The sequence below is a fragment of the Eleutherodactylus coqui genome, chromosome 4 (assembly GCF_035609145.1).
Source record: "Eleutherodactylus coqui strain aEleCoq1 chromosome 4, aEleCoq1.hap1, whole genome shotgun sequence".
Classification (NCBI taxonomy): domain Eukaryota; kingdom Metazoa; phylum Chordata; class Amphibia; order Anura; family Eleutherodactylidae; genus Eleutherodactylus; species Eleutherodactylus coqui.
Genome location: NC_089840.1, coordinates 134,877,307 through 134,905,218, shown reverse-complemented (window position 1 = coordinate 134,905,218; position 27,912 = coordinate 134,877,307). Strand labels below are relative to the sequence as shown.

At 45.3% G+C, this 27,912-nt stretch overlaps 1 protein-coding gene across 3 annotated transcripts in view; it reads left to right on the top strand.

Moving 5' to 3' along the window:
- Nucleotides 1-1,473: 1,473 nt before the first annotated feature.
- Nucleotides 1,474-27,912, top strand: part of PIK3C2B (phosphatidylinositol-4-phosphate 3-kinase catalytic subunit type 2 beta) — a 125,112-nt gene continuing 98,673 nt past the window's right edge. Inside the window, exons 1-2 of one of the 3 annotated variants that reach the window (XM_066600143.1) lie at nucleotides 1,491-1,604; nucleotides 5,221-5,319. The gene's annotated coding sequence lies outside the window, so the exon portion shown is untranslated. Of the gene's footprint in view, nucleotides 1,605-2,994; nucleotides 3,106-5,220; nucleotides 5,320-27,912 lie in introns of all 3 variants that reach the window. The other 2 variants (XM_066600145.1, XM_066600142.1) reach the window with 2 other exon arrangements.

Below are 27,912 nucleotides of genomic sequence, written 5' to 3'. Positions count from 1 at the left end.
AAAACTGCTGCGTGTTTTGGAGCGGCTTCGCCACCTGCATTTCTTCTGCGGCCATCTCTTCCCATAGAGAGGAGATCTGCTGCTGTGGAAAAAAAATAAAAACATTTTCCGTGCCGAATGGCCGTTTCCGCACCGTTTTTCTGCAACGGATTGTCCACAGCATGTGGACGAGATTTTTGCAAAATCTCGTCCAGTTTGCTGGCTAATCCTGGGATTATGAGATTAGGAGCCGCGTGCAGACAATCCACGCAGCAAATCCATCCCGTGTGAACCCAGCCTTAGAGTGTGTCACAGCCAGCTCTGCTGTTGTCGTCACTTGGGAGGTAAGCAGTGTAGCTCACCGTACTGCGCTGTTTGTACCTCCCATTAACTTCTATGGGACTTGCAGAAACAGCATAGAGAAGATCACTTGGCTATGTCCGTAGTCCTGACCATCCCCCATCACCTCGTACAGCTAAACCAGAAAGGGCCACAACTAGAGATAGTCCTGTGGATCTGCTCTAAAAGTCTGAAATGGGACACCCCTCTAAGCTTTATTCTAAGGCCGCTTTTACTGGGTCTCCGCCAGGTCTTAAAACTTTAGCCACAGACTTCCCTGTCCTCAAGGACGGTATTTTCTTTGCTCAAAAACCTTAAGGGGGTTTTGCAGGCAGCACCGGCTGTCAGTGTCTAGATACACCAGGGTTGGAGTGGAAGCCGCAGCTCTGACCTGTGTGGTGGCCGTTGCTTGTAATTGCAGGCGCAGCTCTCATTGAAATCCCCACATAAACGAGGTCATGGTGCTGCTAGGAGGCCTGACAGGGAGCCGGGGAGGTATTCTCTATACTCGACGGCTCTTTTGATCCAGCGCTGTCACCCGGTGAAGATCGCGCCGCGCGCACAAATCTGACTCTTTTCAGGATCTTGTGCGCAGGCTCTCACAAAGACTTGTATAGGAGAGCGGGCGCACGGGAATCTGAAAAGAGCCAGACATTCGTGTCCTATGTGACCTTCACCGGGTGACAACTACAAACTGTGCCGCATACAACGGCTTCTCGCTTTTTTTTGTTTTTAGTAAAAACAACAGGAAAATGTAATCTTTATTGAAAGGGCTTATTCTCACAAACGCATTTGTGCTGAATCAACGGATTCTATACACTGCATATTGCACGTGCAAATATGCTGGTGTGAATCTGGCTTAATACTGGTGTCATTTTATGTGATGGAGAGGCCTTTGGGCCCGATAGTGACTGCTACCTCTGCATCCCCTGTGGGCCCCCATAGACTACAACACCCATCAGCTGATCCTGGGGCCAAGAACTTTGCAAGGGCCTCTAAAGTATATTTTATTCTAACATTTATTGGAGTTGAGGGGCCAATGGCTCCTAGGTCATTCTTCCACTCTGTTTGCTGGCAGTACAATGTTTTATGCAAATGAGTCAGCCTGCAGTTGTGCCCGCGTCCGACAGGTGGCGCCTGTCCGTGGCTCTCCATTGTCTGGCCGGCGAGCAGTGTGCGGCGGCAGTAGCAGCAGCGGACACATCAGCGCCGACTCTCCAGGATTTCCCTCGGATCTCCGCTGCTCTCTCCGGAGGATTGCGCTGGACTGCTGGAGGCGGAAGCAGGTGAGCGGGGAGCCGGGGGAGCGCGGGGGGCCGCCGGCAACATCTCGCTTTATTTGTAGCAATTCCCCTCCGCGTTAACCCGTGTGCTGCCGGCTCGGCAGGGGTGCGGCTGGTCCTCCCGGCAGCTGCCGATGGATGGAGGACTAGTGGGGAGCTAGGAGGCACGAGGTGTGTGATGCCCCAACACCCTGCAGTGATGTGCCCTGTGCATATCTATAGCAGACAGTAATGTATGGGGCTTATTATATAGGGGGTGGAGGGTGTAGATGGCAGGCGTTATGGGGGAGACTCCTGCACCCCACAAATGGTGACAGCACCCTCCTACCTGCTAGGTCCACAAACATAGCAACAGTGACCGTCACGTGGAGCTCCATGGAATCTGGGGCTGACAAAGGAGGATTGCTGGGAGCGTGCGCCCGTCATGACCTGGTGATGGATGCCGAGAGCTACCTCTACAGTAGGCCACCGACGGGAAGACATGGCCGTGAGAATTCGCAACACGTGTCCTGAGTGGTCATCTCCCACGTTACTCGGGTGACAATTGTCCACCTGTCAGGAATTGCATTCCTTCCTACAATGGTTTTGGGGCGCTTATACACGGAGCGAGAAATCATTCGCCAGAGTGAATGATGGCACCGTTTGTTCATTCGCTCGGCCGTCAATTTAGACACAAAGATAATTCCTATATATATGGGACGGTTCATCTCGCTGTAACGACTGACTGTGGGGTGTTCAAACCAAACGAGCCAACGGGGATTCTCATACTTCCCTGCAGTGGACAGTAATGTGTCCGCTCATCGTTGGATCGCTGGCCGTGCTTACACTGAACCATTATCATTCACACTTGGACGATTCCTGTTATTGTGTCGTTAACGTTTACCCAAAGCAAAGTATGAAGGATGTGACCCAAAGCACCAGGGGATTCCCATCCACTGGAGCTGATTAGTGGCGTAGATGTAAGGGAGGTAGAATTGCCTAGAGCAGCGCTTCCCCGACTCCTGACCTCAGGGCCCCCCAACAGGTCATGTTGTCAGGATCTGCTACAGTGAGAACACCCATGGCAATATCTGAGGACTGGTGCTAATGACATCCCCTGTGTGAGGGTGCATTCACGCAGGCGTACATATGCTGTATATTACATGTGCGTAATACACAGTGAATAGAACGCGTTGATATCAGTGGGTTTGTTCAAATGAGTGCATTTTTCCATGCGATGTGCGATCTTATGAAGAAATATGCAGTATGTCCTATCATATCATAGTGTGTATTATGCACCATAGAAGCCCACTGAAAAGCAACGGGTGTACGTAATCTTGTGTGAAATACTCAAGAAACCTGCATATTCACGCTTAAAATAAATGATATTTTGTGTGTTCTTTTTATGCGCTAGATACACAGTGAAAACACTGCCGATACGCAGAAAAACACAAGCGGCAGTGTATCTTGGCCCTTCAACACGCATAGAGCCGTGTGACTGCACCCTTAGACTGCTTTCACACAGGTGAGAAAATCGCGCAAGATTTGTGTGCTGCAAGACTCGCATATGAATCGCATTCTTTCGGATGGAGATATATGCATGACTGACTTTTTTCTTTTTTGCCGCATTGTTTTACCGGTAAAAATCGCGGCACGTCCTATCTTCGGGTGTTCTTCGGAATACACGCTAAGACAGAGAATGGGGATGTTTGGCACATGGCAGGTACACACTGCATTACATACTTGCTGCGCGCTGCAAAATCCGCTCATGTGAGAGCCCCCGAAGGCCGTGTCCACATTGCCATCCGTTCTTTCTGTAATGGCTTCTGTGATAAATGATAAAAAGATGGCGTGGAGTGCTGCGCTATATCTGTGGGAAGATGACAGAAACTGGCCAGAACCCGCTACAGTCATTGCGGTCCGTCAGGCATCGCTGATTCCCGTGGCGGGTCACACGGATTGTATTTTTTCCCCCGTTTTTCTGTTCCATGACAAAACATCGAAAAAATAATGTTAGTGCGACTGGAGCGAAGAGCGCAGCTGTAGGGGGCGCCGCATACTGCCTACTGGATTCACTTCTGACTTGGGCTCAAAAAACACGTGAAAAAATGCCACAAAACCTGTATGTTTCCAATTCCTGTTAATTGCCGGCTTCTACCTGGAGCAGTAATTTCTAGTCTCAGCGTTAGTGCTTGTGTAATAGTGTCCGTATGGGCGTGCTTAAATACAATGACACACAGGACCCCATAGGCCCCCCGCACATGGGCGGAAATTCTGTGGTGGGATTTCCCGCAGAATCTCCGCCCGTGCCCGCCTGCATAGGATTGCATTACAAAACGCAGTCCAATGCACAGAGCTGCGATTTGTCCGCGTGAAAATACACACTGAAAGCAAATCGTGGCATGTTCTATTTCTGTGCGGGTCTTGCAGAGGCCCGCACAGAAATGTCAGTAGTGACAGGCTGGCCCTGCTCTGCGCATGCGTCGGCTGGTAGTCGGCGCATAACAGGGGACGGAAGACGCCGGTAGCGGGTGAGATGCAGGGGCACGGGTCTGCATCCCGCTGCGAGAATCCTCGCAGCGGGATCCAACCCGGCCATCTGCAAGCGGCCATAGTGTGGGCCGGGCATATCGTATATGGCTGCTCTAACATTACATATAAACACAGACTAAGAGGAAACGGCACAAAGCTACAAATACTTCATTGAAAACATAAATAAACGCCACAACAAGAACGCACAAGGAGGCTGCAATAAAATATCCGTGATACACTGAATAGAGTCAGTGGACTTTCAATGATCCATGCACATGCGTGTAGACACGAGAAATAGATCGCAGCATGCTTTATGTTCTGCATGCCATGCAGCGTGAGCCTCATACATTCGTATGCAAACGCCGCCCATACGTAATACATTATGTATAATATGCAGCCCCGCTATTCAACAGAGCGTGGTATTTAAAGTAAGAGTCCTGCTTGGCTTGTGCAGTATACTCGCTGCCATACACGGTCTTTGCCGGCAGCCCGGTAATTACAAACACCGATAAATCGCTGCGGGGAAACCGTACGGCCGTGGACAGGAGGACAGGAGGCCTCAGCTAGAATGGCATTTTTTGTTTTATGTAATTCAAGCTTGTTTATGTTATAAAGTAAACTGGTTCCACTTTCTTTTTCGCGATCTGTTGTCCGTGCGGGGCACATGCGTGTTTCTGTACATCTGTGAGCCTAATATTTCTCCCAGCTGAGCATTTGCTTGGTCTTGACCAGGTAAGTAGGTAGGTAACTTCTGTGAGGTGGAGATACAGAAGTTATGGACCTTTCATATGGGGATGTTATTACGCCGCCCGATCTATAGCTGCGAAATGTCGCAAAATACTCGGGTCAAACTGCCCGTTTTGATGCGGAACTGCAAGCAGGTTTTAAGCGATCTTCGCTTCCACCTCAATATCCACAGGTAGCTTGCAGATTTTAGTGTAGAATTTAGCGCGGCTTGCGGTGCGTCATGCAACCTGTTCCGTCCCGTGTGAAAGTCCCCTCGGGGTGCGTTCACAGTAGCGTTGTGCATCCTGCACAATTACAGTTTCTCTGTTCTGTCTTTAATTGAAAAGCAGAAAAAAATGTTTTCTTCTCCCTTTAATTCTAGTGGGGGTCTCCGTTTGCTTCTATTCCGTTGGTTGTTTTCGTACTGGACAGAATAGCGCAGCAGACTGTCACCGTGCCGCTCCGTCTGGTAAAACAAAAGGTAACTTAATGGAACGAAAGCAAATGAAAGAGAAATGTACAAATGAAACCCCATTGAAATAAATGGGCGAAGGGAAAAGGGAAGCGTTTATTTCTGTTTTTTTGTTACTAACGATGAAACAAATAAAGACAGAAATTGCGCAGGCCACACCACGCCATTCTGAGCACACCTTTACTGTAGATCCCCCATGATGAAAACATCCTGCCCTCACACAGAAGATACGACTACGTTTAGGTTCCCTGCTGCGCTTCTGCAAGCTTCTACTCATTTGAAAAGTATTTTGACTTTGATTAACCCATTGCAATCCAATTTTGGATTCAGGGTTTCCTAGGGGGCTTTCTCTTTCTGCCATTCTACAATGGCACCATATGCTGGCAAGAGCCAGTACTGTGTTATGGGACATGCTGGAGAGGCCCCCAACAACAGAGCGGTCAGTAATGTACAGTAAGAATACCCTGCCGGACGTTTTCCGACATCAGAGCTTTATAGCCTTCAGTCATAATGTCTTCAGATGTCAGACAGTGGATTGGAAAGGGTTAAAAAAAAAAGTTTTCCCTTTTTTTTTTTTTTTTCGGGCTGATTTTTTTTATGCACCCCTGGATGAGATTTGTTAGACTGTCAGCCACACGGCTTGTACTGTAAATGCTGTGGCCATATAGCTGAGCTATAGCTGACCACACACTAGTGGCTATTGTCATCCGGATGACTCATTTATGACTGTCGGTCGCCCGTTTTACAGGATATGAAAGGCGGCTGTTCTAGATAGGCAGCTGTGGGGCTTATTCACACAAAAGCATTTGCGTGCAGTACGCAGTGACTAGAATCCATTGCTTTCAATTGGTTCTTACACATAAGCATATTTTGTGGGCGCATTTCGTTCACGCAAAAAAATCTGCAGCACGTTCTATTTTCATGCGTATTGCGCACAAACCTATCAACAAACTAATTTAACTTGTGAGAACGATTGCATGTTACGTTTGCTCAAAAACACACAATGTGCGCGCACAAAAAATAGAGTAAACACACAGCTACGTGCAAAAACGCAACACCCATCGCGCAAAGCGGGTTCAGTTCAGGGTTTCCGTCTCTCTGCTCCATTTGTGGCAGACAGAAATTAAAATAAAATGGCGGGAAAAAATGATTTAAGAAAAAAAAAACCCGGAAAAGACCTTAGTTTGCTTCAGCTCTGTTCAGTTTTTTTTTTTATGGACGGGAGAATAGCGTAGTCCGCAGCATTATTTTTCCGTTAAGAAAAAAAAAATGGAAACCTGATGGAATACGATGTTGTTCTTGAAACCCCATTGGAATTGGCGCAGCATTTACACTACGCAATAATCGTTCACATTCTTGCTGGATGCAGAAACCTAAACGATTTATCGGGCCGTGTGAAATGGCGTGAAGGCGTTATGATCTACTGGGGCGTGTCAGAAATCTAGCAGTAGATGCCGATCTGCTGGTAGCCTACAGAGGGTCTGCACAAGCCTGTGTGAGCAAATACCACCAGTAGTGCAGATCTCTTTCCTTCTGTATCCAGCCTTGGTGATCCTATGTACAATCAACCCCTTTAAGTTTCCAGCTTTGATAAATGAGGTCTGCGCTAGTTCTGTCTGTAGATCTAAGGGCTCCTGCACACGAGTGCATTTAATTTGCGGAATCTGGGGCCGGCGGCTGCCCCTGGATTCCGCAGCAAATATCGCCCATAGCCTCGTATGGAAAACCGCGGCTTCCTGCACACGAGAGGAAATCAACTGTGAATTGCGCTCTCAGCAGCGTACTCCATTTCTGTGCGGCTTCTGCCTGGACGGCTTCCATTGAAGTTAATGGATGCCGGCCGTCCCGCGGCCCTTACACAATCATCATTGCGGAATGGTTGTGGGATCCACATCATCGCCTAGTGAAGGCACAGCATAATCTGCGCATGCGCAACGGCCAGCGCTTCCGCAGTACTGATAAAGAAGAGTCCGGACAGGTAAGTAGGATCGCCGGTAGGGCACAGGATCTGATCCTGCATGCCGGTACTGCAGCAAATACTGCCGATAGCGTGCTGTGGGAAATTGATTCTTCTTGCACACCTGCGGAAAACAAATGCGGTTTCCACAAGCAGAGGAAAACTTGCAGCATGCTCCATTTTTGCGTGGATTCCGGGTGGACAGCTTTCATTGAAGTCAATGTAAGCTGTCCGATCTGCAGTTCTTCCGCAATTGGCATTGCGGAAAAGTCGTGAATTCTGCGTTATTGCTAGGCGATGACGCTGGAAAAGCAGTAGTTTAAAAAAAAATAAAATCTGTACTGCGCCTGTCCGACGGCGAGCCGTGCGGAGCATCCGCAGTACAGATGGAAAAGAAAGTAATCAGGTACGCGCGGACGCCGCTGCTCCCAGGGCCGGATTCCGCTGCAGGCTCTGCCGTGTGCAGGAGGCCTAAATAAGAACATTGCCGTTCACTGCCAGCAAATGAGATCTTGAAAATTCTAAGCATTTAAAACACAAGATTTACTAGAAAGCAGAACAATGGTTTAGAAGGACCCAAACTGACCTGATTCTGACAGATTTTCAGAGTGGAAGGCAGCCAGATTGTGCAAGGAAAAAGGCAAAGGAACTTTGGCCCCTTTGTTCTCAGTTGCAGGGGGGGCCCATGGTCAGAACCGCATAATCAGAGTGTTCAGTTCATGCCTTTTTTGGGGAAAGTGGGCGTGGTTCACTGGAGGGGGTGTGTCCGGCAGATTTCTAGTGTAATTTATACCTGAAACTGATATCAATTATACCACAAATCTACTCCAAGTCATACATGCATGTACTATCTGAGATATGCCGAATATATGGCTGGTCATGCACCTCTTCATGTATAAGGGGAATTTTGCGCACGTGTGGATCGAATTAAGACCAGCGATTGAGACCCTGTTCGTAATAAACTTCTCCTTCTGAGTTTAAAGAGACTGTTGCCGTGTTTTTGCAGCCCTAAAAGCACCATAAGGGCTTATTTACACAAGCGTATATCGGCCGGCGTTTTCACGGCTGGCTGATATACGCTTCCATCTAATCAGTTCCCCCCCCCCCTCCCCCTCACTGCCTCTCTCCTCCCCTCTGAGCGGTTTGCAATGGGAGTGGGTGGGACAGGGGTGGAGCTAAGCTCCGTCCTGCCACCTCCCATTGTAAACGCCAGAGTGGAGAAGAGAGGCACTGCTTAGATGGAAGCGTATATGGGAGCGATATCTGCTTGTGTAAATAAGCCCTAAGGTTGTACCTGTCACACTGATTACAGTGGCTCCTGTGTGAATTTGTGCAGTACTTTTGAAGAAACTTGCATTTTGTCAGTAGCCAGACCCAGAAGTAGTCCTGCTTATTCATGAGCTGCATCCAAGCCACATCCACCCCATCCTCCAGCCAATGATTGGCAGCTCTCTATGCACAGTGATAGGCAGACAGCATTCAATCATTCCCTGAGGCTGGAGTGGGTGGAGCTAGCCTGCAGCTCAAGAGTATCAGGACTACTTTAAGTAGTCCTATATGTATGTGCTGCTACTGATAAAAGTCTGGGAAGTGTCATGTGCTGAGAGCAGAACTGAAGAGTTTGTCGCTGTGAAAAGCCGTGTCTGGCTGTACATTTGCCCTACAGTGCTGCCTAGAGAATAGTTGTACTACTGCACTGGGTCGCTTTGTTCTGACCTATAGGGTCTGGGGTGCGTGAGCACTAGACCCCCTCGTCTGAGGCATCCATATCGCCTAAGTCCGCGATGTGCATCAATGTATTCCCAGGTATCCTCCCAGCGTGTGACTATCTGTCCCTGATGACCCAGCGGGCTTGCATCGAGCAGCTGTAAATTGTACCTTTCCTGCACATTCCTATTGCTGTAATCTGGGTTTAACTAGTTGCTCAATATGGGAGTTGTTAGGAAACACTGATTCATCCCATGCATGTTGCTGCAATACGTAAATTAGGAATAGATTATTATTTTTCTAAGAAGTGGAAATGGGTCATGTTAGGATGCTTTCACGCCGGCGTTAGGGTCAGTTCAGGGTTTATTAACCCACTCCATTTTTGGAGGAGAGGAACTGAAATAAAACGGGGGGAAAAAAAACGAATCCGTTTTTTCCCCCTTATTGAATCCAATGGATTTTCACAGAAACAGAAAGCAATAGAGAAAGGCTTCTGTTTGCTTCCATTCGGTCAGGGTTGGGGTTCTTGTACAAGATAATAGCGCAGTTTGGAGTGTTATTTTTTCATCTAAAAAAACTGAACCCCGAAGGTACGGAAGCGATTGCAGTCTGTCCATTTGCTTTCCGCTTTTTTTTTTTATAAATCCCATTGAAATCAATGGAGGGAAAAAACTGATCCTTCTTTTCCGTTGTATTTCAGTTTCTCTCCTCCAAAAATGCAGTGTAGAGACGAAAACCCTGAACTGACCCTAACGCCGGTGTGAAACCAGCTTAAGGGCTCACATCAACGGGTCAGATTCTCCATGCCGATTTCCACAGTGGAAGACCTTAAATCGTTCGTAGAAAGTCATGTGAATGATTGCGGAAGATCAATGATGTGAATGTTTACCGCATGGATGTATGTGTATGCACAGCATAACGTTCACGTGGAAGAAAGATCTCTCAACGTTAATTGCGTATGGGCGACGGGACACGCGCATCCAACGTGGGCCGTCCGCATGGAATCTGCGCTAAAATAGAGCAATGGGCGAGGCGTTCCAAGGAAATGTCCAAAGATAGGACGTGCACCCATTTTTTTTTCTTTTACGTGATTCAAAAAGAATAGTCTTCACATTTGTGCGAGATTTGTGTGTCTCGCGATTTTCTCAGCTGTGTGATTGTGACCATAGTCATTGATATAACAGCTGAATGATTTGTGTGGACGCTACAGTCCACTGCTCATATTTGGTATCTGCATGGGGGGAGCAACCAGTCTGTTTTCAGTCCTTGTTAGTGGACATTTTTCTGCTCATTGGAGATATTACATTTTCGGTGGGTCCTGCTGAGATTGATAGAAACTGCCAGGAAAAATCCTACATCTACAACCAACTTTAGGGCTCATTCACATCACCGCTTAAGAATTCCGTTTCTATGCTCATTTATGGGAGCACGAAAACTGACTCCCTGGTAGAATGGATCCTTCTTATGACTGAATGGTGCCTATTGAATTTAATGAGGTTCGTCCGGCTTCCGTTATGACCTCTGGCATTTTCCTAGATACAATGAACCCTTTTTCAGCTGCGATTTTAACGGAAATCTGATGCGCAGGCTCTGATGCCGATGTGAACAAGCCCCAACACAGTTATAGTTAAACTGTCAAGTCTGTGGACTGCAGAAAAACCATGTATCCCAGGAAGAAATTGGCAGCGTTATATACAATATATAACTTAAAACCGTGCAAAATATGTAAAAGAAAAATATTAACGTTACTAACAACAAAGTAAACTTTTTTCCCTGCTGGTTTTTCCAGTTGAAGAGTTCCCGAGGGGAGTTTACATTACAAGGGCAGAAAGCGTTTGATGTGGATACTGTAATATGCTGGGATTAGAGAACATGTCTCCACCAAGCCGACTACTTTGGAGAGATTAGCAAAAAAACCTAAGCCTAGGAGTTTGTGCTACGTTGGGTTAGTCAGTTGTATATCCTTACACAAGCCGGTGTTTTATGGCTGACAGTTGGAGGGCTGGGTGCACCGTCTGCACAGGGATTGTAAAACCAAGAGGTTAAGCAGTCATCATGAATCCGGCAATACCTGTTTAATTCCTGTTTACCTAAGGTGAGTTGCCTCTTATGTCCATTGTAGATATCGGTTTTCGATAGCATAGCAACATGGATCGGAAAGATGCATAGCGTTGCCAGAGCACTAGAATTTACAAAACCATACCAGTTGCCTGCTGATAAGCTATGCATTATTGCATATCATTGAGCATTATAATATGCTGACATTGCGATTCTCTAGATCTAATTTTAAAAAGGTGACTGACATTAGGGCACATAGTTGCTAAGACCAGCCTTTGATACGCCAGTCTAAGGAAGTTTTGCATCCGCCTAAGTGCACAAGACGCTTAATAGATTTACTAGCTCCTAGCTTGGTGTTAATTATACTACATCTGATGGGCCCGCAAAGTCATGTCCCCCTATTTGTATAGCCACAACCGCTTATAGAAAAGTGGCGGAGGCCAGAGTGAAAATAGAAAAAGTTGCAAATTGTGGCATGTGCCTACCTTCTGATGTTCAAATGCCCTAATAGGACATGGGTACTGGACACTGCAGAAGAAATGTATCATTGCCTGCTGGCCTTTCAAACGAATGGCTATCTGTGCGGTATATGAATGGGCCTTTTCTTTGTTCTTGCTCACAGAGAGGGTCTCAAGTGGGAGACCTCCCTCTTATTACATATGGACTGTATACCCTAATTTGGCATATGGGCATCACGTATCTTTATGAGAAAACACCTTTTAATGTATACAAAAAAAAAGTGGAATAGTACCCATAGTAACCAATCAGGATCAAAGCTTTTATTTGCCTAAGGTTGGTGACAGGTGAGTGTACTCCGGCGTCTGTAATATGGATGAAGAGGCAAGCAAAAAAAAAGCTCCATCGTGTAATACGGCAGTAGGATTATAAGTTGGAAAATTGTTACCTGGGACCATAAATAAATGGCAGTATAGCTGCGTCCTTCTAGCAGCAACTAAATGTCTGTACGACCGCCGGTAAAGGTAATGTGGGAGAAGAAAGACCGCCGGTAAATGGTGCGGTTGGCCACAAGTAGGAGACCGGGAGAGGCAGTGGCAACTTGTTTCAGCAGGTATCCTGAACTGAACAACCAGTATCACAGATTCTTATGATACTCGGAGTTCAGGCCAGGTGATCTGTGGTCATGCCGGCACCCTCCTCCATATTACGGACTCATAAATGTGCCCAGACAACACTGCCCTGTCGCCAACCTAAGATGAGCCGATAATCATTTGATCGAACGAGTCACGTCACCGCTAACTCATTCGCTTGCATGCAGCCTGTTTAGAAAGGCAAATGGCTCATTCAAACGAGAGTTCATTCTGTCACATTCACTGTATAAGTGAATGAAAAGGACTGAACAGTTGTTGTTTAAACCGAACGATAATGAAGAGTGGAAGATTCTCATTTGTTGTTGGCTTGTGTTTAGACTGAACAATATCATTCACTTTTATTCACTTGAATGATTTTTTTGAATGATAATTGTTCCGTCTAAAAAAGGTAGAAAAAAAATGATGTAACTAGTTGCTACGGACTACTGCAGCAGTTATAATCAATGCGGACTGTCACAGCTCAGTGCTGACTGGTGATAAGCCTGGTCAAAGGTCAGTGTCAATGGCTGATGTATAAACAAAGTGTAATTAGCATTATCACTCATGGGAACACTGAATATTTCTCTTCAGAAGGAAGACAAAATAAAACCACAGAGACGTTAGATATCAGGAATGTGAGCGCTTCACACAAGATGGTACATTTCTTTAGAAAGTAAAGAAACTTTCTATAAGTCAGAGGTCTCCAGCCTTTTGTACTTTGGGAGCTGAATTCAGTTCTGAGCGATGGTTGGTATCTGTGACTGATGTGTCGGTTACTGGGACGTCCTCCAAAGTGCCTGCTAAAGATGGAGATGTAGCGGTGGTATGTGATGAATTGCTTACCTTTGTGCCAGATGCTCCTTCTGGAGTGTTTGGTTTCTGCCTCTGTTTTTCCGGGCTAACCGAAGGAGAAGAGGCCACAGACGCCATAGGTTGCTGCTGAGAGGACTTCCGTCTGGCTTCCACGGGTTTTTAGGCGTAGTTGCGATCGGAACTGTGTGCTTGGGAAGGAAAGCCTCGCTGTGCGACGGTTTGGAGCTGTTCCCTCGCTGCCGCTCCATGGAATCTGTGTGCTGGGGCAAGTGCTCCACCGGTTCTGATGTAAGAGAAGTGCCCCATGAGCTTCCAGCTATGCCATCTTGGTCCTGTTCCAGGGACTGGGAAAAGAACAGGTAGACTTGCCTGGATTGACAGTCAACTGCTTTCCCCTCCACGGCATCCTGGAGGTATAAGCAGCAGGTGAGGTCCGTGTAACTGTTCTGCTGCTGTAATGCCTCATTTGGGCCTTGCTACTTCCGGAGCTTTGCACTAGGCAGCTGTTCGGTCCAGCAGCCAAGCAGTGCCCTCTTGAGCGATGGTTGGGAGCCATGTCCAACTCAAAAATGGAGGAGAGCAATGCTTATATTTGGGCTGCATAGCAACTTTCGGCACAACAAACATCGCAAAGGTCTGACTATGATCCTGATACATCCCACTCTAATGTACGTGATTGTGGTCATGTTGCCACTCGCAAGTTATTGCAACTTGACAATCTTAAGAAATCCAACCCTGGTAGATATCTTGCAATAGTCGAGTCATGGGTGCAGCAACTTGCAGGATGCCATAACAGGGCCACCTTAGGCCATACAACACATGTTGTGCCTAAAGCTGTATGTGGAAAAACAAGAAATTGTGAAATTACATAAGTTGCAGATAAATCTGTGTGAAATCTGACACCAGTATTATGCAATCTGAATTGGCGCTGTTTAGTCGCTCAGATCTGTCTGCAATAATGGCAATTGCCAGGAAATGTGGTCAGAATTCTGGAGTCACATAAAGAGCCACACAGCAAGACGTCACAAGCCACAAGTGGCTACCAGGTCTTTGGATGGGGATCACTGATGTAGGGTGTCTATCTGTACACATGCAAGTCCGGAATATCTTGGGTATCTTTCTGCTGCAGACATTGAGTTCTTCCATGAATCAAAAACGCCACTTTGGATATTCGCACTGTGGCCTTGTCATTGCAAATGCTTTATACGTATTTTACTGGCTGATACTGTAACTGAAAAAGGCCACAACCCAGCACCTGATGGTTTTGAAAGTCCATTAATCCAGCACTAGTTTTTAGCAGTTTGTTTAACCCTTTTAACGCCACAGGACGTATGTTAGCACAACAGGACTACACCTACGGGCGGTGGATAGCGCGGCTCAGAAGTCAGAACACTGATTAAATGTACATTGCAAGATGTAAAACTTTCATAAAGGGAGCGCGCTTCTTCTGTGACGTCATTGTCCCTTTGCGATGGCTGCAGCCCCTGTGGTGGCCCATAAATTGGGTGGCACTGCAGGTGTCAACAGAAACCGGAGCGGAGGGCCAAGTGCTGTCTTGGGGCATAGCAGTAGTGGGGAGTATATGACCATTTCTTAGTTTAATGCATGGCGAAGTTATCCAGAGTTCTTACAACTCGGAAAACCCCTTTAACCAAATACTGAATGGAATAGCTTTGTAGCAGGGTGACTCTTCCTTTTGCCGAAAGGAATCGATAAGAACTCTCGCCACCACAACGTGGCTCCCGGAGCAGCTGTAGATTATCTGACGGTTGATGTATTTGCTGGCCAGGATTGAATCTAACTGTAATGAGCACTTGGCCTTCTGTCGTTTGACAAATACTTGGCACGCGCACGGCCAGTCTTAGGTTATAACGCTGCCTGCCTGTGAATCATGTAGCTGCTCTCTACCCTGGAGTTACCAAACTTCTGCTCAGAAATTGCTCTGTTCCAAGTGGGTGAGGATCCCTGTTAAGGCCCCTTCACATGGGATGATAATGGTTAAAACGAGCGGAAATGAACGATAGTTTACACTGAAGGTTAATGGTAATCGTTCACTTTTCGTTGATTCTTTGCAGGCATAAAAATCATCGTTGGCTCGCTCACTTAGGGCTCATGTCCACGGGCGGGTCAGAGCCTGCAGCAGAATCCAACCCTGCCCGAGGACTCTGCTCACCCGTCCGTGCCATCTTTTTTTTTTCTGCGCTGTGGATGTGAGCGCAGTAGAGTTGTTTTGTTTTTTTTCCCAAACTCCTGCTTTCCAGCAGAATGGAATCCATCCATGTGGGATTCGCAGTGAAATGGAGCATGCTGCGATTTGATTTCCACACCCAAAGGTCCGCAAATCAAATCTGCATGTTTTAATTCAGTTGCAGACGCCCATACTTCCCTATGGGTGCCCTGAACTGTGGATTGTCCGCGCGGGTGCCGCAATTCAAATCCACCCCTGGACGTTTAGTCCTTCTCGCTTACACAGTGAATGTGAACGGCTGACTGATTTCTCATTTGAACTAGGCATCGATGTATCTGCCGGTATAAACAGGTATGAGCTGAACTCTGGCATCGTTGGCTCATTCAAACAAGAAATCGGTAGGTCTAAATGGACCCTAACTCCATCCTTTTGAGAATACTTTGTATATCGCAGATTATATACAGTAAGGATCCAGATGGTGATGTAACTTGTTTTTTTGGTGCATTTCCTTCCATATTACTAGAGGTACTGTGTGCTTCGTCATTGATCCGCTGCACTTGCCAGGCTGCATAGAGAATGTCTGCTTTGTGCTCTCTTGATTGTATTGATTTAAAGGCCATCAGCCGTTTCTCCCTGGATGTGAGGTCAGCAGTCTGTAGGTTGTTGAGCTTGTAGTCTGTTACTGCAGTTGCATCGAACATTATTATTTTCTGTTACAGTCCCACCGAATGTCCAACTAGGAATTGTGCTGTAAACGTGAACATATTAAAATATCACTATATGGTATTCTATCACATTGGAAGGCCTAATTAACCAATCATCCTCTTATAAGAAAAGGAATTACCAGGCTCCTTTAGCACTAATGGCTCCTAGCTGCTCTGGCGTTGGGTCATTGACTTTAAGCTGGCCATATACATTAAGGCCCATTTAGACACCGATTATCGCTCAAGGTTCGCTCAAAAATCGTTGTGTGTAAATGTGCGCCCATCCTGCATTGTTTGTTACCTAATTGTTCGTTTTCTTAGTCCGCTTAAAATCCATCGTTTGGCAGCTCACTTTTCGTTTGGTTTAAATGACATTGTTCAGCAATTTGAGGGGAGTGTTTAATCGTTTGGCAGGGCGTACATTTAGCCGGCTAAAGGCAGAGCGGTTGGCTGTCGGGAGGACAAAGCTTCAATTTTAACACGCCCACCTAGTGCTTAAACATTGGATGTGCTGTTGTGACGTACCCTGCAAGCAGCCACCAAGATGCACGTGCTAAGGTCTCAGATTCACGGATTGTTTTTTTTTTTTTTAACTCTTTTTTTATTGACAATTAGGAAGATCGTACATGTACAAAATTTAGTAGTCATCAAAGGTCATGAACTCAAAATATACATTTACAATGGTGATGTCATCTATAGGTGTTAACATGTTTTTTTCTTGTACAATGGTAACAATGTATATAGTTTCGGTCCATACTTATATCTTCCATTTTTTCTTTTTTTCTCCCCCCCCCCCCCTCCCCCCTCCCCTAATTCCCCAACTTTTTAATATTTTGGTTTGAAGATGAAGACCTAAATATCTATAAACTTTTAACTTATCCGCGGTAGATCTCATCAGCACTCAGTCTCTCCCTAGCGTCCTATCATCAAATCTCAAGGGATCCCAGTTGGTTTGTGTCCTGATGGATGTAGTACCATGAAGTGTTGGTAAATTGGTTCATGCATTCGTATATTTCTTGAGGGTTAAGGAAGTTTTCTATAAATCTTTTCCACTTTTTAAAGAATTTTGGGGCTTGAAATTCTACTTGTCTTTCTTTTTTTTTTTTTAAATTCTTTATTTAACATTTTCATTTTCATTTTGGTTACCATATAAGAAAAAACAATCTGTCAGGAGGGTCCTTCTGGGTACAAAATACTTAGATAACTTTAACAGATGTTACTGTAATAACTTGTGATAACATTCTACTATGCTGCGCTGTATGTAACTTCTAAAAATAAACTTGCATTTATTAGAAAAGGAAAAATAGGGCGGAAAGGTTGGGGGAGAAGGGGGGGGGGGGGTCAGGTGGGGTACCACTTATGTCTGAGTAAGATCTCAAAGTTGGGCGTACTCATCTGTGTTCTGGAATTCCATCCAGTGATACCAGGTCTTCCTGAAATTGTCTTGCGTGCCTCTCAGTGTGGCCGTGAGGTCCTCCATCTCCATTATCCAGTTTACCGCGTTTAACCACATCCTTGTACTAGGGGGTTCCGACCGTCTCCATAGTCTGGGGACACAGGATCTCGCCGCATTAATCAGGTGGCGGACCACTGACTTCTTATACGAGGAGATAGGTACGTCACAGTGATGCAGGAGGAAGAGAGCTGGGGTTTTGTTTAGGGTCTACTTGTCTTTCTATCTCTAGCCTTTCTACTTTCAGAAGATGCTTTAATTGTTGTGGGATGTCTTTTAAGCAAGGGGGTTTTTGCTACCAGCCAGTCCTTTAGAAGACATCTTTTGCTGATCAGTAATATTCACGGATTGTTTATTTAGGCTCACGCAGATTTCTGAGCTAGAGATGATTTACATTCCAATGACAAAAATACTATCGTTTGTACCACCTGCTCTTGATAAACCAATCACAGCCATTCAGTGATGTCATTCAATGAATTGCTGTGAGTGATCGAGCGCTGGCTGTGATTGGCTGGCGCTTGATCCAATCACAGTGCTTCCTTACACAACGCTGACTGTGGGGGAATTCAAAACCGAGCCAGGAAGATGACAGCGGGGAGAAGTCTGAGGCAGCTTGCCGCACTGCCAGGGAGAGCATCGCGCCAGGGAGACAGACACCGGCTGGGAGGTGAGTATTGTGTTTTATTTTTTTTGTTTTGTTTTTTGTTTTTTTTACCTCACTCAAGTATAAACCGAGGGGGCTTTTATTTTACCACAAAAAACTCGCCTTATACTCGCGTGTATACAGTAACACTTTCGCAATTCCTTAACTTAGATTGCCTATAATAGGCGTCCTTTTTACTTTTATATTAAAGACCTCTAGTTTCTTTCTGTCACTGCTAAACAGCTAGGTTTTTTTAAAAGACCCGATAAGCGCACCCACGATCTTTACGAGCCAATACAAAGAAGCTTTTTTTTTAAATGTTTTTTATTTTTCCCCTTTCACTAAATGCACACGCCTTCCTAACAAACTATCAACCAATTGACGTTTAATGCACACGCTACACAACGATAGCCTAATGACTGAAAGGCCCGGCTGCTTTGTCCATTTTCTAACGATTTTCGTTAGGTTAAAACGTCTGTGTTTTAAAAGCAAAACCATCGCTTACTTTTGATCGTGATAACGAATTTTGAGTGTTCGTTGTCTAAATGGCCCTTTAGATCAATGTCTGCCAATTCCACTGATTTTGCTGGGACCCGTCAATCATCTAATGCAGGGGCCCCCAACTCCAGTCCTCAGGGACCACCAACAGGTCATGTTTTCAGGATATCCTATAGTAAGAACACCTGTGGCACCGACAATAGTAACATCACCTGTGCAACACTGAGGAAATCCAGAAAACATGACCTGTTAGTGGTCCCTGAGGACTGGAGTTGGGGAACACTGATCTAATGTGTTTGGGAGCCCCGTGACACGACAGCAGATGTCTGGGGAGAGAAGAATCGGTCCGTTTGATCTCGACATGTTCTATTGTTTTATTCTCTGAGGAAATAAGTTGTTCACAGAAGTGTCTGTTGGCGCCCCCCCCCCCCCCCCCCCCCCCCCCCCGCTATACATTGTGAACACATGCACGTATATGGAGAAGTAGGCAGGAATAGCTGTTGGTCAAGCAAGTCTTCTCTCGACAGCTTTCTACCGTAATGTGTTTGGCCAGCCTTCAGATATCTTTACATGGAGCAATTATCGTTAAGATTCTTGCTCGGAAACGTCGTTGAATGTCTGAGCGACAGTCGTTGGTTTGCTTTTACTTGTTTGCCGGATTATCGCTCATAGAGGGATCTCCATGCAAATTCATTTGTATTTGAACGACTTGTGACTTTACACAATGTGACTTTTAAACTGAAACAAAACAACGAATGACTAATTGCTTGTCACCCTACCGGTGGCCATGTTTACTCTGAGCAACTATTGTTTGAATCCGCTCTTTAAGCGATTATTTGGTCAATACTCATCCCATGTTAAGGTACCTCAGTTTCTGCCTTTGACTGTTCACATTAACATTGTGGCTTTCGTTCTTAGTGGAGCCATGATTGGTATGGCAGATTCTTTTTTACAATCTGATCTGATTTGGATTGGATCCCAAAGTAAATCTGTTTAGTTTCCTTTTTATTTATTTATTTTTTTTGACAGCAAGAATTGTGCTATTGGCTGTGTTTTTGCAGTCCAAAAGCAAGTGAAACCTAGCAGAACAGAAAATGGCGCTCACGTGAAGAGCTCTTACTGTTCCTGTTTATATGAATTGTATAATTTTTAGCGAGTCTTGTTATGGGCACCAGGCACTGTAAATTTACAGCATATGGTCCTAGGCTTTAATCCCGGTTAATAGTAAAAAATATAGTGCGATATTAAAGCTCCTACAATGTAGCAGGGGCAAGTGGGTTCCTTGACTATAAGGCGCAAAGCGGTTTTAAAGAAGCTTCTGCCTTCATTGCATTCTACATAGTGCTTAATGGGTGCTATGTTGTAAATAGAGAAAAAGGTGTTAATTCCTCTATTTGACCGTGTGTCACATGACTGTCCGTGCCCCTGCCAAAGCAGAGCTGCAGGGTCTTAGTATACCCAGATCAGCTCTGCTAGTGACTACTGGCACTACAGGTGGATGTTTTCCCCTGTAACTGGGGCTCCTGAGGATGCTGCAGTCACAGTGGAAAAGTGTGAAATTTAAAAAAGAAAACGGGCAATGTGAATGACCCCCAGAGGTCTTATATAATATTAAAAACAAAAAGTTACAAAAATCCTATCAAAATTAAAAAAAAAAAATAAAAAAATTTAAAACTATATGTTTAATAGTTTTACAATACATTATTGAGACACAAGATTAGTATCAATAAAAACTTCAGTTCGCCACGCAAAAACCAAGCCCTCATATGGCCCCGTCAGTGGAAAAATAAAGTTACGGTTTTTGAAATGTGGGAAAATCCTCGAAAAATCATTGCGTCCTCATGGCCCATATAGGCCGTGTTCTTATGGAGTTAAAGCCAACATTTGCAGAAAATCTTCTACGCTACATTTTACTGTACATTCTCATTTGTTTTTACTTTGCTACTTCTGGGGCTCATTTGTCAGTTATTTCCTCCGAGCTATTTTAGTAGTTTTTATAAGTTGGTTTTGCTGTTACTAATTTATTACATATTACAATATCTGACCGCCACGGACGCCGTTACGTGATGTGAGGCGGCTCTGCAGCTCATAAGAGCTTTCCATTTATTGGGTTTATGTTACTTTAAGCAAATGTGTGTTTAGAAAAAGTTGGCTTCTATTACTGGAGCTCGTGGCAAGCGGATCTCCCGCCGGGGAATGATGAGTGTTGTGGAGGCTTTTCATGCCTTTTATTGCTTTGTATTATCCACTTATTATAGGCGGGGAGCAAAATACTTTATTTGCAGTTTTCTCCTTTCTTCAAGAAGGCATGTGCATAAGCACTATTAATATTCGTCAAATTGTTTGCCTCCTTTCCTACGTGCCTCAACGTTGTTTGCAGTATTCAGCAGTTAATGTGTACAAAGCCGTAAGCTAGACTCAGTTGGGCGACTTTTACGTGTTTCGGGTCATGCTGTGGCAATCAATAGACAAGTAATATAAGTGTTTTGGATTACAAAAAAGTTGCAGTCAACAAAAACAACTGGCAGCATAAGGCACCCACACACTATAGTCTTCTGAACTGCCATTTTCGACAGGGCCGGATAATTCCTGTATAAGCATGGGGGTCTCTCTATTTTCCTCAACAGATGATGTCAGGGGAAAGAAGTCTTGGGTATGGTGACTTTCAGCTCCAGATCCTTTTGTTTTCCCTGTAGACTGGCTGCTGCCAGACTGCGGATTACCTCCCTCTCCCCATGTCAACCACATGAATGCTGAACAGTAGTGCGTTCATGGGACTGGGGGATTTGGGGGAACTAGCGGACAGACTGCAGGTGTATGGAGTGCTTTAGGGACTTATATACAGTATCACACTGCATGGAAGAGACTGAAGTTAAAGGGAGCCTGTCAGCAACTATATACTAAGTTATGGCGCTAATAGTACAGGGGACGGGGATTCCGGGGGGCTGTGTCACATACTCGCCTGCTCTTATCGTTCCTTCAGTGTCCCTCGACAAAGTTATCTTGTGCCAGTAGCTTGACGCTTTCAGCGAACACATCTCCCATTAATCTCTGTTGGAAATTCTACGGATTATCCATAGCAGAAAATTCCAAAGCATTTCCATATCAAAATTGGCAACTATAGTGTACCCCCCCCCCCCCCCCACCTGCAGTACTTCATGCTGTCAGCGCATCCTGGCAGCTTCTAGTGAACATCATGCCACTGCTTGGTTGATTCGGAAGTGGCATTACCTGAGCAGCGGCATGGCGCTCACTAGACAGTGAAGGGGTGCGCTGACAGCACAAAGTGTTGAGAGGTGAAGCTGCTGAAATCAATTGTGGATATTCAGCTGGTTTCTAGACAAAAATCTGCACCAATGGTGCAATATTTGACATTTTGATGCGGATTTTGCCGCAGAATGATCTGCGGCAAAATATCTGCAGCATTTCTACTTAATGCGAACATAATCTAAGACTACATTCATTGTGAGAAACTCTGCCCGATCACCACATAGATAGAAAACCACGTGGTGAGATGATGACCCAAACCTGCACTATTGGATGGTCTTCTACAAAGGTGGTCCTCAAGGAAGATGAAAGCAGCCTTCGTTATATCTTCTCTTACCTCCAGGCCCAATATTATGTCTGTTGGCTTGGTAATGAAAAATTTCTGTCCTTTTACCACTGGATCACACATGGACTCCATTTTGTTTTATTTTTTAGGTATTTTTGCTCGCAGAGCGCCTGGTTCGGTATCATTGGGATGTTTTTCTGACCACCTGTGATATGTGGTTGGACTCTCAATAAAGTTGAATTGTTTATTAGAATCTGAATAATTTATAACCCAGATTTGTTATCACTTCCGTGGATTAATCTGGAACTTCTTTTTGGCAGTAAGAATACTTTAGGGTCACATACTTTAGTTCACCTGTTTTAACAAAATGTTGTAATGCTAGAAATATTGACCTGAATGGATGCTTATCAGCAATAGGATTGGCTTCTTGCATGTCTAGCATACGTTTACGGGCCGTACCCGCTATAATTTAGATAGACCTACAAAGCAATTTTTACGTAGTGTTTTGCCATACAGTATTGCGAGCCCGACCTAAAAAATTTGTTTGTAAAATTTGGATCTCCAAAAAGTTCCTGTCCCTGTAAGTAGGCAGAAAAGTGAATGAAGAATTGGCTTATTTTGAGGGAAACAGCTGACTACAACTCAGCCAATCACCATTTAGATGGCATCTGAAGAAGGCCGCCTGCACACCAGTGGATTTGTATTGCAGAATCCAGAGCGGGCGTCTGCCTCCAGATTCCGCAGCAAATGCTGCCCATACGATGCTATGGCAAAATGAGATTTCATGTCCCCGAGCGGAAATCAATTGCGATTTTTCCGCTCACGGAGGAGAAATCGCAGAGATTTTGTGTTGGCTTCGCGTGGACGGCTTCCATTAAAGTTAACGGAAGCCATCTGTGCTGCGGCCCTTTTGCAATCGCCATTGCGGAAAGTTCATGGGATCAGTGTTATCGCCCAGCGACAACGTGGCCTATTCTGTACTGCGCATGTGTGGCAGTGCACCGGCCAGTACATCCGCAGAACAGAATAGAAGATGCCAGACAGGTACGCGGGGTCACCAGCCAGGCACAGTGTTGGATTCCGCTGTGGGATCCGACCCGCCTGTGTGCAGGCTGCCGAACCCGTTCAGAATTGTGAATGTGTCACTGCTAGAAGTCTTAAGGTTGCCAGTGCCATTTTACTTTCTATAGCAGCAAGGGCTCATTCAGACAGGTGTAAGGGCATTTCATCCGTATAAATGCGCTGCGTATTTATGCAGTGTAAATTGCTTACACCCGCTTCTGTGGGGTTTTTGTGAGCGCAAATATACTGTGTTTCAGCATGCAAAAAAAAATACACAAAAGGGTCCATGCATTTGCACCAGCCCATGCTCTTCAATTGCTTATTACATGCTGCGTATGTTTTCATGCGATCGAGCATCACGTGAAAATTATACGCTTATGTGAATGAACCCATTGAAATTAATTTATTCACTATATATTGCACCGTTTTAGTCAGTGGGGTCCGTCCAGTGCTGTTTGGTTCCATCCTAAGATGGACCCATTTGGCCTGGGAATTCCCCTTTCCTGCTACCTGAATGGAGCAGGAAGACGAAATCCCCGTCACAGATGTGACAGCAGCCTAAGCGAATCGACAGGGTTTCCACATTGATTACTAATAAAATGTGTTCTCATTGTTACCTTGTGATTAAACCAATCGCATCCATTCATCGAGTCCTGGCTGTGATTGGCTAAGCGTCAGCCAATCACAGCCAGCGCTTTCAGGAGGCAGGGATTTTTCTATTCCCGGCCAGAAGATGATGAAGAAAAACTGTGGGGGACCGAGAAGAAGCTGCAGCGGCGCCCCGGACAGTGCGGGAGAGGTAATGTATACTTATTTTTTATTTTTATTTTCAGCTACAGCTTATTTTTCGGATAGGGCTTATATCTCTTGCGCCCCCCGCCACCCCCCCTCGTGCCCCCAGAATATCCTTGCATGTGGTGCTACAAAGTCGCGTGACTTTCTTACACCACATGCGACTTTGTAGCACTATGAAGTCGCAGTATCACTGCGAGAAACCGCAGCGATATCACACGGACTATGTGCCATGTTGCTCGTGTGAACGAGGCCTTACATGCAGACTTCATCTGTTTCTGCCCCGAGCTGGATGCCGTTGTAAAGTCAGCATGGCTCGTTGCATAGTTCTGTAGCGGTGCCCACTGACTCTGTTGCCGCTTTTCTTCTTACTCTGCTGTGTTTCAGTACAACTTTTTCTAAGAGTTGGCTCTCTGCATATGAACTAGGAGGTCTCCACTACTCATTGTCAGTGGGTGATGTAGGACATGATTGACATGTTGGCATCAGAAATTGGCGGTGAGTAATGGGGACTGCCTACTTGACGCATACACTGTGCCAGGAGGCAGATCTAAGAAGAGATCACACCGGCAAACGAAGGCAAGTAGCAAAAAAAATTGTTGATTTTTATTACTTCATAACGTGACAGATCCTCATTAAAGAACTCATCCCTGTTGATTATGAACCTCATTAACATATGTTCCAATAACATCATTTTCTCTGGGGTTTTGTCCCCCCCCCCCCCCCCCCAACACACTTTTCTTGCATGATGCATATATTGAAGCAAAAATTTACCTGAAACTGCACCTTTAAATGGAATCTGTCAGCACGACCATGATGCAGTCCTGAGTGCAGACATAATGTTATAGAGCAGGAGAAGCTGAACAGATTTATATATTGTTTTATGGGGAAAGATTCCGTATAACTTGTATTTTATTAATTTATGTGTGTGCTCATTTTGAGTTCAACAGTCCAATGGGCGGACCTATCAGTGTATGACTATACATACAGGGGTTACTGTCAAGCACTGATACAGGGGACCCAGACATGGCTACACAGTGCACCCTTAGTACTTGTCCTAATGTATAGGGGAACCAGACATGGCTACACAGGGCACCCTTAGTACTTGTCCTAATATATAGGGGAACCAGACATGGCTACACAGGGCACCCTTAGTACTTGTCCTAATATATAGGGGAACCAGACATGGCTACACAGGGCACCCTTAGTACTTGTCCTAATATATAGGGGAACCAGACATGGCTACACAGGGCACCCTTAGTACTTGTCCTAATATATAGGAAAACCAGCCATGGCTACACAGTGCACCCTTAGTACTTGTCCTAATATATAGGGAACTAGACATGGCTACACAGTGCACCCTTAGTACTTGTCCTAATATATAGGATATCCAGACATGACTACACAGTGCACCCTTAGTACTTGTCCTAATATATAGGATATCCAGACATGGCTACACAGTGCACCCTTAGTACTTGTCCTAATATATAGGATATCCAGACATGACTACACAGTGCCCCTTAGTACTTGTCCTAATATATAGGAGACCCAGACATGACTACACAGGGCACCCTTAGTACTTGTCCTAATATATAGGAAAACCAGACATGGCTACACAGTGCACCCTTAGTACTTGTCCTAATATATAGGGAACTAGACATGGCTACACAGTGCAGCCTTAGTACTTGTCCTAATATATCGGGAACTAGATATGGCTACACAGTGCACCCTTAGTACTTTTCTGTTCCTGTTGCCCTGCTATGTGCCGCTCCTCTTCATCCTCACATGGAAACTACATGCGAGCCGCTACACATAGATATTTCTGTGTCCAGATATTTGGCTCCGCACATTGTGTACCCTTTGCCTTATTCTATCTCTTATAGCCCCATTTTTATTGCTGGATTCGTTACGTGATGAGATGGTATTAAGGATCCAAAGAAGACGGACGTCTGCGGTCGCTATATTTGTAATTCATTGGTATAAATCACAAACCACACTGATTTCTGTAGAGATTATGTATTGACAGGGATTAAAGGGGAGATTAGAGGGGAGGGGGAGGGGAGTTGTTTACTGTAAAATGCCTTATTTTTGAAAAATTTTAATAAAATCATTCAAGCATAAAAAAGAAAAAAGCATCTGAAGTAAAGGCACAAGAAGGAGGAAGTGAAGCCGGCAGCGGTTACATTGTTACCCGTCGGTACGACCATCAGTAGGCCGCATCGGCACAGGGTGCAGAGTACGAGGACTGAGCAGCGCCGGACGCCTATGTATGTGGTGGGAAACTGCCGTACAGAAATAAACATTCCCCCAGACATTGTGATGAATTTTCCGCTTGATTGGTCTGTAGATGGGGCAGCAGGTGCAGGACACAAGGAGGAGGGGGCTGTGATCATACAGTGTATCCCCCTCCTCCCCGCCATGACTTGTGCTTCCTCCTCTACAGATGGGTAACCCCCCTCCTCCACTCCCATCGCAGGTCATTAGGGAGATGCTGCGCCCTTCACAACAAGGTACCTTGGGAATACGGGGGAAGGGGTGCAAGGAAATGCTTATTTTTAGCCAGTAAACATCGCTTTTTTGGAGGTATGTCATCTGATATAATTGCAGGGATGTTTTGGTAATATTGAGGATCTTTACTTTTAATCAAGGAGGCAAGAAATCCTTATTTGTTAATATTTTTAATTATGTGCATGTAATGGATGATTTTTCTCTTTTTTTTTTTGTTTCTTTTCTTTCAAATTTGACGGTTGCATTAAATATCTGGAGGTTTATAGAGTTGTAATTCAGTCCAACAGATTAGGTGTATTTAATTAGGCTGATTCTGAATATTTTGAATTCACGTACTAGCTGACATTAAAATGTGACCTTTTATTAAAGATGCTTTAGGCCAGTCTCATATGACCAGATTTCAATTGCGGAATCCGCGATCGTCTCCCACGTGGACGATTGGAGGTATTTGGCACCCATTAAAAAAATAGAACATTCGCATGTCCACTCAAATGAGCAGATAGCGATTGCAATTTCCACGAGTGGATTTAAAATCGCAGCATGTTCTATTTTTGTGCGGAATCCGCACAAATAGGTTCCATTGAAGTCAATGGAAGTCATCCAACCTGCAGCCACGGGTATTCGCGTCATTGCCTAGCGATGACGCAGCAAAAGCAAATATAAAAAAAAAAAAATCTGTACTGTGTATGATCGACAGCGAGCGTCCGTGGTCATCCGCAGTACAGGAAGTAAAGGTACGTGGGATCGCCGGCCAGGGTCAGAGTCGGATTCTGCGGTGGGCTCCCGCATGCGGAATTTGACTTGTTCCAATTTTCAGTGTTTCCTCCCCACTTTCGAAAAATCATAATTTTATTTTTCCATTCACACAGCCATCGGAGAGCTTATTTTTCTGCAGGACAAGTTGTATTTTTGGATGGCACTATTTATTACACCATTTAAAGGAGATGTCCCGAGGCAGCAAGTGGGGTTATACACTTCTGTATGGCCATAATAATGCACTTTGTAATATACATTGTGCATTAATTATGAGCCATACAGAAGTTATAAAAAGTTTTTTACTTACCTGCTCCGTTGCTGGCGTCCTGGTCTCCATGGTGCCGACTAATTTTTGGCCTCCGATGGCCAAATTAGCCGCGCTTGCGCAGTCCGGGTCTTCTGCTGTTCTCTATGGGGCTCCGTGTAGCTCCGTGTAGCTCCGCCCCGTCACGTGCCGATTCCAGCCAATCAGGAGGCTGGAATCGGCAGTGGACCGCACAGAAGAGCTGCGGTCCACGAAGATAGAGGATCCCGGCGGCCATCTTCAGCGGTAAGTATTGAAGTCACCGGACCGCCGGGATTCAGGTAAGCGCTGTGCGGGTGGTTTTTTTAACCCCTGCATCGGGGTTGTCTCGCGCCGAACGGGGGGGGGGTTTAAAAAAAAAAAAACCCGTTTCGGCGCGGGACATCTCCTTTAATGTACTGAAAAACTTTTAAGGGGAGTGAGAGAAAAAAAAATGCAATTCCACTAACTTTAGGTGGTCTTGTTATTATGGCGTCGGGCTGAATGCAGACGGCAGAGTCGAATTTTGACTGCGAGAT